Source organism: Pistacia vera, unplaced genomic scaffold, assembly GCF_008641045.1.
Source record: "Pistacia vera cultivar Batoury unplaced genomic scaffold, PisVer_v2 Contig142, whole genome shotgun sequence".
NCBI classification, from domain to species: Eukaryota; Viridiplantae; Streptophyta; class Magnoliopsida; order Sapindales; family Anacardiaceae; genus Pistacia; species Pistacia vera.
In genome coordinates this window covers 1,424,128-1,435,373 of record NW_022195489.1, presented here as the reverse complement: position 1 = coordinate 1,435,373, position 11,246 = coordinate 1,424,128, and the positions used below count along the sequence as shown (strand labels likewise).

General features: G+C 38.2%; 1 pseudogene; it reads right to left on the bottom strand.

Moving 5' to 3' along the window:
• Window positions 1-6,401: 6,401 nt before the first annotated feature.
• LOC116123404 lies at window positions 6,402-10,407 on the bottom strand (annotated as a pseudogene).
• Window positions 10,408-11,246: the final 839 nt, after the last annotated feature.

The following is an 11,246-nucleotide window of genomic DNA, read 5'->3' as shown; positions in this document are numbered from 1 at the left end:
AGTCAATCAAAGGGTTACAGAGTGTATATTCCTGAAACAAAGAAGATTGTGATAACTAGGGATGTGAGGATAGATGAAAATACAATGTGGAATTGGGAGAGTAAACAGATTGAGGTTGACAGGAACATGCAGCAGCCGATTGAAAATGTGTTTGATGAAGGTGAAATTGAAGCAGATGAGGAATCATCAGTTCGGGGGACCAGGACCTTGGCTGATGTTTATGCAAGGTGCAATGTGGCTGTGTTGGAACCAAGAACATATGCTGAAGCTACTGGATCAGATGCCTGGAAGAATGCTATGCAAGAAGAGATCTCTATGATTGAGAAGAACAATACATGGAGGCTAGTTGAAAGACCTGAAAACAGAAGAATAATTCAGGTAAAGTGGATTTACAAACTAAAGTTAAATCCTGATGGCACAATCCACAAATACAAGGCTAGACTTGTAGCAAAAGGATTTGCACAACAAGGGGTGGATTACACTGACACATTTGCGCCGGTAGCTAGACATGACACTATAAGGTTGATCCTTGCCATGGCAGCTCAATTTGGTTGGAAAATTTTCCAACTTGATGTCAAATCTGCATTCCTAAATGGCTGCTTAGATGAGGAAATCTTTGTAGACCAACCTGAAGGTTATCAGGTTAAGGGTGAAGAAGGGAAGGTGTACCTGCTGGAGAAGGCTTTGTATGGCCTAAAACAGGCACCTAGGGCCTTGTACAGCCGGATAAATGAACACCTTACCAGCCTAGGCTATGTGCGAAGTCCAAACGAACATACCCTTTATGTTAAAGAAGCTGAAGGTGATCTAATTGTGGTGTCATTGTATGTGGATGACCTGCTGATGACAGGGAGCAATTCAGATCAGTTGAAGATGTTCAAACAATCCATGCAATCTGAATTTGAGATGACAGATTTGGGGGAGATGTCATATTTTCTTGGCATGCAAATTTTTCAGTCCAAAAGTGGAATATTTGTGCATCAAGAAAAGTATACAAATGAAATTCTCACAAAGTTTGGAATGGAGAATTGTAAAACTGCAGATACACCTTTGGTTTCTAATCTAAAGCTAAGTAAAAATGATGGTGAAAAAGAAGTGGATGAGAGCATGTTTAGAGGTCTGGTAGGCTGCCTGTTGTACTTAACAGCCACACGTCCAGACCTGATGTTTGCAGCAAGCTATCTCTCCAGATTTATGAGTTGTCCAAGTGAATCACATCATAGAGCAGCAAAGAGGGTGTTAAGGTATGTGAAGGGAACTTCAAACCTTGGCATTTGGTTTAAAAGGGCAGAAAAACTGGTTTTGCAGGGATACACAGACAGTGATTGGGGAGGTTCTTTAGATGACTTGAAAAGTACCTCAGGGTATGTGTTTTATATTAATGAGGGAGCCATTAGTTGGTTGTCGAAAAAGCAAGACACGGTGGCTCAGTCCACAGCAGAGGCAGAATACATTTCTGCCGCAGCAGCTGTGAACCAAGCTGTTTGGTTCAGAAAAATTCTGTTTGATTTGAAGCAAGATCAAGATAAGCCAACCTCTATATGGTGTGATAACCAATCAGCAGTGGCTATGGCAAAGAATCCTGTCCTCCACGGCAGAACCAAACATATCAAAATCAAATTTCATGCAGTTAGAGAAGCTGAAAATGATGGGGAAGTAACCTTGCTGCACTGCCAAGGTGTGGACCAGATTGCAGACATTATGACTAAGAGTCTGCCTAAAACCAAGTTTGAGGATCTTAGACTCAAACTTGGTGTTTCCAGCATGTGCATCAAGGGGGAGTGTTGATGTAATGATGCTTTGCTGGAAATGTGTCAAATGCTCAAGTCTGCAGGTTGTGCGTGGAAGATGCAGAAGGTTACATGCAGCTGTGTTTTTGACGTGCATGGGAGTGTTTTTGAGTAATATCTTGTTTAGAAAATTAAGGGTATTTAAGTAAACTGTACTAGAAGTAAATGTGTGGTAACATTTGAATTTTGAAAGCTGTAATGTCTGCTGTAGTTGGTGTAATTAGCAGAGAGTTGTTACGTGTTATATACTGTCTTCCTTCAATGAATATGATAAGCTTTTGCATTATTTTTATTGTGCTCTGTTTTTCTTTCTCTTTGATGATCTTCGGCTGAACCAACAATTACAATCGCCTTTAGTGCTAACGTCTTCTGTCTATATTAGTTACTCTTCACTGATTACAAGCAAAACTTGTAAAATTTGAACCTCAGGTGGAATTTAGAGGAAGATATCAAGTTTTGTTCTGAAGAAGTAGATATCTTATTTTCAGCACTTCACAGCTATATTTGTGAGATGGAAGACAAAGGATTTACGTGGCAAGGACGTGATCTGACAACTCACGTTGCTGAAATTGTGAGATGAAATGTTTACTACTGCTATTTTATCTTAATTTTTTAATTTATCAGAAGGCTATTTGGACGCACTAGAGGCCAAACCTGAGGTTTTCGCAAATGCTAGCAATTACATTTTGATTTAATCACTCATTGTTTCAAAGTGTCTAAGCCTTATGCAAATGTAAGGCTTGGAAATTTTGGTCATTATCCATGGGAGGGTACCTTACATTGGACCTGAATTATTCATCATTTTTGTTCAATAAGAGAGATCTAATGAGCCATACACATTCACATTGCAGTGGTTGAATTTGCTGAAGTCTATGTTGAAGGAGGCTAAGTGGTCGCGAAACAAGTCAGTGCCGACAGTGGAAGAATATATAGAAAACACATACATAACAATTGGGTTGGGACCAGTAGGCCTCCCTGCCTTGTATTTAGTTGGGCCTAAGCTTCCTGAGGAACTTGTTAGACATCATGAATATCAAAATCTGTATAAGCTTGCGAGCACCTGCGCGCGTCTACTCAATGATATCCAAACTTTTGAGGTACATGCTTTTCGAAACTGATAATATCTTGTCTTATATTGTTTGTATTATTAATCGTGCATGGCTGTGTTGCAGAGAGAACTCAAGGAAGGGAAACTGAATGCTGTGGCATTGCAAATGATTCATAGTAATGGTGTTATTACAGAAGATGAAGCCATGCAAAACATCAGAAGTCAAATTAACAGCAATAGGAAAGAGTTATTGAGATTAGTGTTGCAAGAAAAGGGAAGCATAATTCCAAGACCTATCAAGGATTTGTTTTGGAAATCTTGCAAAGTAGCTCATTTATTTTACATGGAAGACGATGGATTCACTTTACAAGGCATGTTTAGTTTTGTCAACGAGTTTTTTCAAGAACCAGTATCTGTTAATAAATTGAAAGAATAAATTTAAGAATAAATATTTTACTTTTCTTTTGTGGCGTTCTGCTTATTAATCTACTATTATATGATTGACTCATTATACTACCCATGGCAACTGAATGACTGCCAGCAGCAACTTTCTTTATTTGAGTGTTTGATAATTCATCTTCATTCCCTTCAAAAGGTTCCGGTTGATGTGAGATTTCGTATCAACTAGAGTGTCGATTCAAATTCCACACCAACTAGAGGTATTCAGTTGACCTCGTGTGGAATCAAGTAAGATGGGTGCGTGATTCCGGGGAATCAACAAAGGTTGACCCGATCCATGCATGACTACAGTGGATGAGACGGTGTGCCTCTTGGGAAGCAATATGAGAACTAAGCGATTTTTAAAGTGGTTCAGTTGGAAAACGAGCAAGGCCTACATCCACTGATATATTATTCGCGTGTATGTATGATTTGGGTAACAAAGAACGAACTCTTTTGTTTACTAGGTTGGGGAAGTTTTTCTCTTATTCTTCTTTCAAAACTGGAGCCTCAGCCGAAAAAAAGATCCCTTCTTCTTTGGCCTTCGTCTCTATTTATACAGAGGCTTGGGAGCGTCAGCATAACAGGTGCGTCAACCAGGTTGTCTTATGTCGCGTGGCGGCTAGGGAGGCTCACGTGCCCCTATGCGATAGAGGATGATGTTGTTCCCTATGATAGAAAGTGTCTTTACAGATCGCCTTTTAGCTTAGCTACATGGAAAGCATGTGGACCCGACGCCCCATTTGTTAGAGGCGATGATAGGTTTGGACCCAACATCAAGCGTGAGTGAGGGTATTGAAGTTGAATTTCTCCCACATCTTGGCTCTGATGGGTTTGGACCTAGAAACAAGCGTGAGGGAGGGTATTGAAATTGTATTTGTCCCCCCGTTTGTTTGAGATGATGATGGCTTTGGACCCGATGCCAAGCGTGAGCAAGGGTATTGAAGTTGAATTTCTCCCACATCTTGGGTTTGATGGGCTTGGACCTGGGGCTAAGTGTGAGGGAGGGTATTGAAGTTGAATTTGTCCCCTTGTTTGTTTGAGGCGATGATGGGTTTGGACCTGGCGCCAAGCATGAGGGAGGGTATTGAAGTTAAATTTCTCCCACATCTTGGTTCCAAGGTGGTGGACTGTTATGGTTGTGAGGGAGGGTATTGAAGTTGAATTTGTCCTACATCATCAAGTTGGTGGATCGTTATGATGTATCTATGAGCTAGCTTTTAGATTTGAGTTCTACCCAAACCACTTTATCACAAATTGTAAACTGCAGCAAGCTTCAGCTCAAGCAGCTAAAGATTTCGGTTCTCAGATATCAACACTTTCTGCATTTCTCTCAAACAAACTGCAAGTGGATCAAAATCAGTTGAACAAGTTGACAAGTTGCGGCTGATATTATTATGCAAGTTGACAAGGTTGTTACGCTTTTGTTATGCAAGTTGATAAGTTGTTATCCATTAGTTATGCAAGTTGACAAGTTGCCATGCAACTTGTATCAACGTAAACAAATCCAATGGTTAGAGTAAAAACTTTGTAATGTAGAATGTGCGGCTGAGATTCTAGAAAACAGGGACAGCACCTGACTTGCTTTCTTTATAAATTGTAGACGTAAAAGACAGATTATTCAGTAAAATCAGAGGGAAATAAATGCTTCAGTACTGGTTCTTTTACTCTCTGTTTTTCTTTTTTTTTCTTCAGTACGTTTCTCACAAATGATACATCAAGAGAACTCAGATAAGGAGAGAATATTGTTTCTTTAAAATTCAGCTTTCCGGATCTTCACACAGTTATTCTCAACACTAAGAAACAGAGAATAAAACAAAGGTGCTATAGTGTTGAATTATTTTCTTAGTACTTCAAACAACCACCAATTATTTTATCAGAAAGATTCGATAGAGTATTAAACAGCTGCTTTAGTCAATGAAATTAAAAAAAAAAAAAAAAAAATGAAGAGCAAAATTAGCAGAATCAGGTCCATCTTTGAACGACTTTAAACCCCAGAATCTTATAATTGGACTTAAATTAAAAAAAAAAAATGTTGATGATTCAAAAACAGCTTTTTTATTTATGTTTTAAGTTCGTATGAGATGTCTTAATACATGCTAAAACAAGCAACACATTGACAGTTCCTGTAGGAAGTCTGAATATTTTAAGCAAAAGCTTGTGTCATCATATGTACAACTTGAAACTTAAAATATACTTAAAGTCTGTGTCAATTATTGTTTAATCTATGTTATAAATTGCTAGTTGGGTTGAATGACGATAAAAAAGATAAATAAAATAATAAAGCATATTGTTATATAGTCCCATGTGGAATATGTTGATGCGTTCCAAAAATAATGTAATAGCACAGTGTAATTTGTAAATGCTTTTATTTTTTTTCTCCGTTAAGCTTAAGCTTGTAGGTGAATGCTTTTGTATCTTTTTCAATTAAGCTTAAGTTTGTAAGTGAGTGTCCAACATATATTAGTATTGAAGTTGAATTTGTAGCATATCAATAAGTTGATGGGTTGCTATGATGTATACATGTGGTTGGGTTCTCTTCTACTTTGAGTTAACTTTTGGGAGTAAGTTCTACCCAAGCCCACATATCAAAGCCAAGTTTGATTGAGGCAATGATGGGTTTAGACCTGACCTTGTAGAGGCGATGATGGGTTTAGACCCGACCTTGCAGAGGCGATGATAGTTTTGGACCCGACCTTGCAAAGGTCATGATGGGTTTGGACCCGACCTTGCAAAGGTCATGATGGGTTTGGACCCGGCCTTCTACACCGAGTGTGAGGGAGAGTATTAAAGTTGAATTTGTCTCACATCTCCAAGTTGGTGAGCTACTATGGTGTATATATGTAGTTAGACTCCCTCCTTCTTTAAGCTAACTTTTAGGCTTGAGTTTTACCTAAGTCAACTTTATTAATCAGACTAATAGGCCCCCTCACATCAAACTTGGATTTTTTTCATTTTTCTTTATCTGTATGTGGGGATTTGAACTTAAAACCTTTAGCTCTTATACCATGTTAAATTGTCATCCAGTCTAAAAACTTAAGTTTGAAGGCTCAACATATATTAGAGATAATATTTCTAACCGTTCAATATCTCAACTTCCATAAAATATTGTTTGATACATGTAGTTATTTTTTTTTATTTGGTGAAAATCCATTATAAATATCCCATATAAACAAACAGCTATTCGTTCCTTTCGGGCTTATGCACCAGTTGAAGGATGATAAGGAATGCCAATAAGTTGCAGATCATCTTTCCTTCTAACTGTAATACCAAAGACCTCTGTCATGTCCAAATCTTCATTCTTCATTCCATTGGGAAGTTTCCAATCAAAATGGTACAGCAACATTGCTAGTGTAAGCTCAACATTCATCAGACCAAATGACATTCCAGGGCATATCCTCCTGCCAGCTCCAAATGGGTGAATTCAAATTAGTCCCTTTGTAGTCGACAGAGATTGAGAAACCTCTCTGGATCGAAGATCTCAGTTTCATTCCAATATTCAGGATCTCTTCCATCGCCACAGCATTAACAATGACTCTTGTTTTCATGGGTATGTCAAATCCATTAATAACACATCTTTCTCTACTTTCTCTTGGAACTAATAAGGAGCAGAGGATGTAGTCTCAAAGTCTCTTTTACAACTAGCTTCAAGAACTTCATTTCATTAATGCTCGTTCATGTGATCTTGCCTTTCCTATTGAGACTTCCCTCCCCTCAGCCTGTGCCTTCTCTAGCAGTCTTGTATTTTTCATCAGTTCACTCATTGCCCAATCTACAGTTGTCGCAGCTGTCACAGCCAGCACACAAAATGTCCTGAAAAGAGGATTTATGTACATTTCTCTGTTAAACCAGTGATTAAAGATCGTTTTTCTATTTCACACAGTATTATGTAAGGACCAAGTATTAGACATAGTAATGAATAAACAATAGGGAGTAAAGATCTTAAGTACTGATTTAATTGGATTTGAGTTCAGTCATTGTTAAGAGATTGATACGTCGATTGTATGGAGGGTACAAAACATTGCTAAACAAGTAAAAGTTAATTTCTACCAAGACCACTGCTTTGATGTTGTCAGTAGTCAAGGGAAATTCAAGTTCACCCTGCTCTTGAATTCTCAAAAGTACATCATGACACGACCCGTCCCGACCCCCCCTATCCCATAGGCTCCGTTGCACCCATGAGACTCAGGTGATCGAGACGTGCCATGTGAGAAAACTATAAAACCGGTTTATAAATAAAATATCATAAAAATGTAACATCTTTGCATATAAACAAAGGCAATTGAAATTTTCACAAAATGAAATTTTGGTATCAGATTTTTCCATATCTTTAATAATCAAACAAGAAATAAATACATGATGAAAGAAACATAAACTTGCAGCGGCAAACAAAATACAACTATAGAATCTATGGTGAAATAAGTCGTGTGCCCAACCTTGGTGAAATTCACTCCTCTGCACGATCACCTTCTAGACCTGGTGGGGGGAAAGAAAAATCGACGAAAACGAGGGGTAGCTAGAATGCTCAGTGAGTGGGGAATGGTTAGTATGTAATAAACATTCAATATACAATAAAACACTCATCTTATAAATTTCATTTCCGTATACACATTTTATATATAAGCCATCTTTCATAACACATGCTGAAATCTCTCATGGCAAGACTTCTTTCTGAACACTATTAGATAAACGAATAATACTCATGTTTCTCTAAAACATCATTTCTAAGAAACAGTTCATATACGAATAACATTTACATTTATAAGTTCCCATTTTCAAATAAATGATATACATATCCAAACTATCTCTCAATCACATGTGAAACTCTCACCCAACTAGTACCTGGGGAAAATCTGTCATACCTGGTGGGCGTCCCACACGCAGGCAGAGCGAGGGACGTACCTGTCATACCCGGCATTCTATCATCCGTGGGCAGAGTCACTGAAACTGTCATACCTGGCGGACCACTCAACGCCCAGGCAGAGCCAATGAAATCTGTCATACCCGGCAAGATCTATCATCGCACGGGCAGAGCCACTGAAACTGTCATACCTGGCGGACCACTCAACGCCCAGGCAGAGCCAATAAAATTGTCATACCTGGCGGACCACTCAACGCCCAGGCAGAGCCAATAAAATCTGTTATACCCGGCAAGATCTATCACGCACGGGCAGAGCCTGAAACTGTCATACCTGGCGGACCACCTCGACGCCCAGGTAGAGCCAATAAAATCTGTCATACCTGCGGACCACTCAACGCTCAGCAGAGCCAATAAAATATGTCTACCCGCAAGATCTTCATCGCACGGGCAGAGCCACTGAAACTGTCATACCTGGCGGACCACTCAACGCCCAGGCAGAGCCAATAAAATCTGTCATACCTGGCGGAATCCTGCTCGCTCAGGCAAGCCAAAATCTGTATCTCTGGGGGATGTGTACTTCGTAGGGTGGTTTTAGCACCACAGCATACTCATGCATAGTCTCAAGAACATGTAAGTCAATAGCATATTTCGTATGTGCTTATAATCATACTATATATACATAATATTCAAAGTCACATATAGGTGAAACTACAATTTTCTAAACATGTTTCAGAAACTGACGTTTTACCCAAATTGAAAATTATTACTACCTCACAATCTGAGTCTTTTCTTAACATTTACACGCCAAAATGCCTTAACTCCCAGCATTTTAAAACACCATGGAAATCAATTTTTTCAAGGACAGTCCAACTGGAAGCATACAAGTGTATTTAACCAACCAACTTTTAGTTCCAACTACATAACTCAAGCACCTCTCAAAATGCAATCCAGCCGAGTCATGCAACCCAAAATATCTAGCCACCATCTCGTTTATTGAAACAGCCAAATGCATGCAAGTTTAATTACAAGCAATTCCCTTTAAAACTCAAAACAACCACTCTAGAATTTGTCCAAAACATGCAAGAAAAATACACCACACAAGCTTCACATTTTGCTCAAACCTCACCAAAATATAAAAATGGCATACTAGAAAATATCATACAAGCATAGATCTAAAATTTTTAAGGAAAGTTTTTATTAAAACCACTCACCGTTTGAAGCTCGACCCTTAAGCCGAAAAATGACTGAAATCTTCTAATAGTGCCCCCTTGCCTCCCTATGAACAAATTCAATAAATCCTCCATACATAAGTCCCCATAAGGTAACGCCTCAATATTAAAATCATTGGACCATTCACACACCAAAAGATTAACATAACTTCTGCTTTAATAACTGTCTCATAATAGAACTCGGTCGCTCGCATTTTTCTTAAAAATTCTATTTATCATTTTAAGCCATAATTTTAACAGAGCGTTCTAGAGACACATAAGTTGTTCCCATAATTTTCTCAAGTCATTCCGAAAATCATAACTATTTAAAACACAATTTCCTTTCAACTCATTCAAATCTGTCCCCTGTTTTCCAAAATTGAGGTACTGACTTGAAAGATTCATAACAATTCAGCCCTTAATCCAAACCTCATGAAACTCTCCAGAATTAACTAGACACACATAGGATTCACCAAATTTAAAATCACTCAATTTGGATAAGAATAGATGAATCAAATCATTTTCCAAAAATACATGTTCTGCGAAAACGAAAATTCCAGATTCACAAGGCATTTCAAAATCCATATAAAATTCAATCCTTCGAATTTTTAAGTAAATAAATTTCTAAACACTCCTCAAGAATCTACAACAACATATCCAAAATTCGGCTTCAAACAAAAACCCAAAACATACAACAATTTTCGGAGTTCCCGATGGTTAGATTTCTGTACAATAAACCCTTACATCAAAATCATATCTTTAACCCATTTTGTTTAGAAACAACCTCTATGTTCTACCCACACCAAATTATTAAAATCAATCTCCCTATTTTAGTTTTGTTTTCATGAATTTATACCAATCATAGACAAAACAATCCAAAGAGAGTTCTGAATCATAAATCACCAAAAGAGGAAATATCAAGCTTTACTAACCTCCCATTTGCTCGATCTTCCTCCACTCTCCGATCACCGGATTTTTGCTCACCGGCGGCCCCTTTTGCAGCCACCCCGTCGGTCTCCTATCTCCTTTCTCCTCTATTCTTGGTTTCATCTTTCTCTCCATCTTTTTCTTTTCTTTCTTTCCTCTTTCCTCTCCTTCTCTCTTCTTCTTTCTCTCTTCTCTCTTTTCTTTCTCCTTTCTCTCTTTCTTTTCTTCTTCTTCCCCGTTTTTCTTTCATTGAATGATCACTGTTCATCAAATATCTGGAAAATTTCAATTTAGTCCTCACTTATTTCAACCATCACCTTGTACTCCCCAAACTTTCAAATTATTACACTTTACCCCAGAATCCACAAATAAATTTAAAAAACTCCATTAAAAAATACGGGTATTACCATCAACCAATCTTCAGCTTCTTTACTCTTGCCAATATTTGATTGTACCTCTTCTTGTGTTCATTGAATACTTTCAAGTATCCTATCAGTTTCCGCAGCACTTCTCTATTGACCTTAACTCCGGTGATTGATTGTAGAAATTCAACGGAAGGATACAAATCTGCAATATCAAAACCTCCAGCCCTTTTGTAGTTTCATTCATAAGTGATATGAATAATTCTTGATCCTTGAATTTGTTGCCAAAGGCTGCCCTGGAAGTCATACCATATATAAAGAGTGAACTTTCTCTGTAAGGCTAAATGGTGATCCGGCTTTTGAAGCAATCAAAGTAATGAGAGCCACCTCTTCCTCTCTAATCACCCGAAAAGACTGGACACGTTTCATGCTTAAAGCTCCAAAGTACAATTTTCCATACTTGTCTCCAGTAATCACCATAAGGTGTAAAGACAACGCCAGTAGAATCATGAGACATGATTTCTCTGCTAGAATACAGGCCTCGATCAAAGAAACATCATGAGTTTTCATTATTTCTTTGGCGAATTCAGGCGAAGAAACACAACAGTGGAA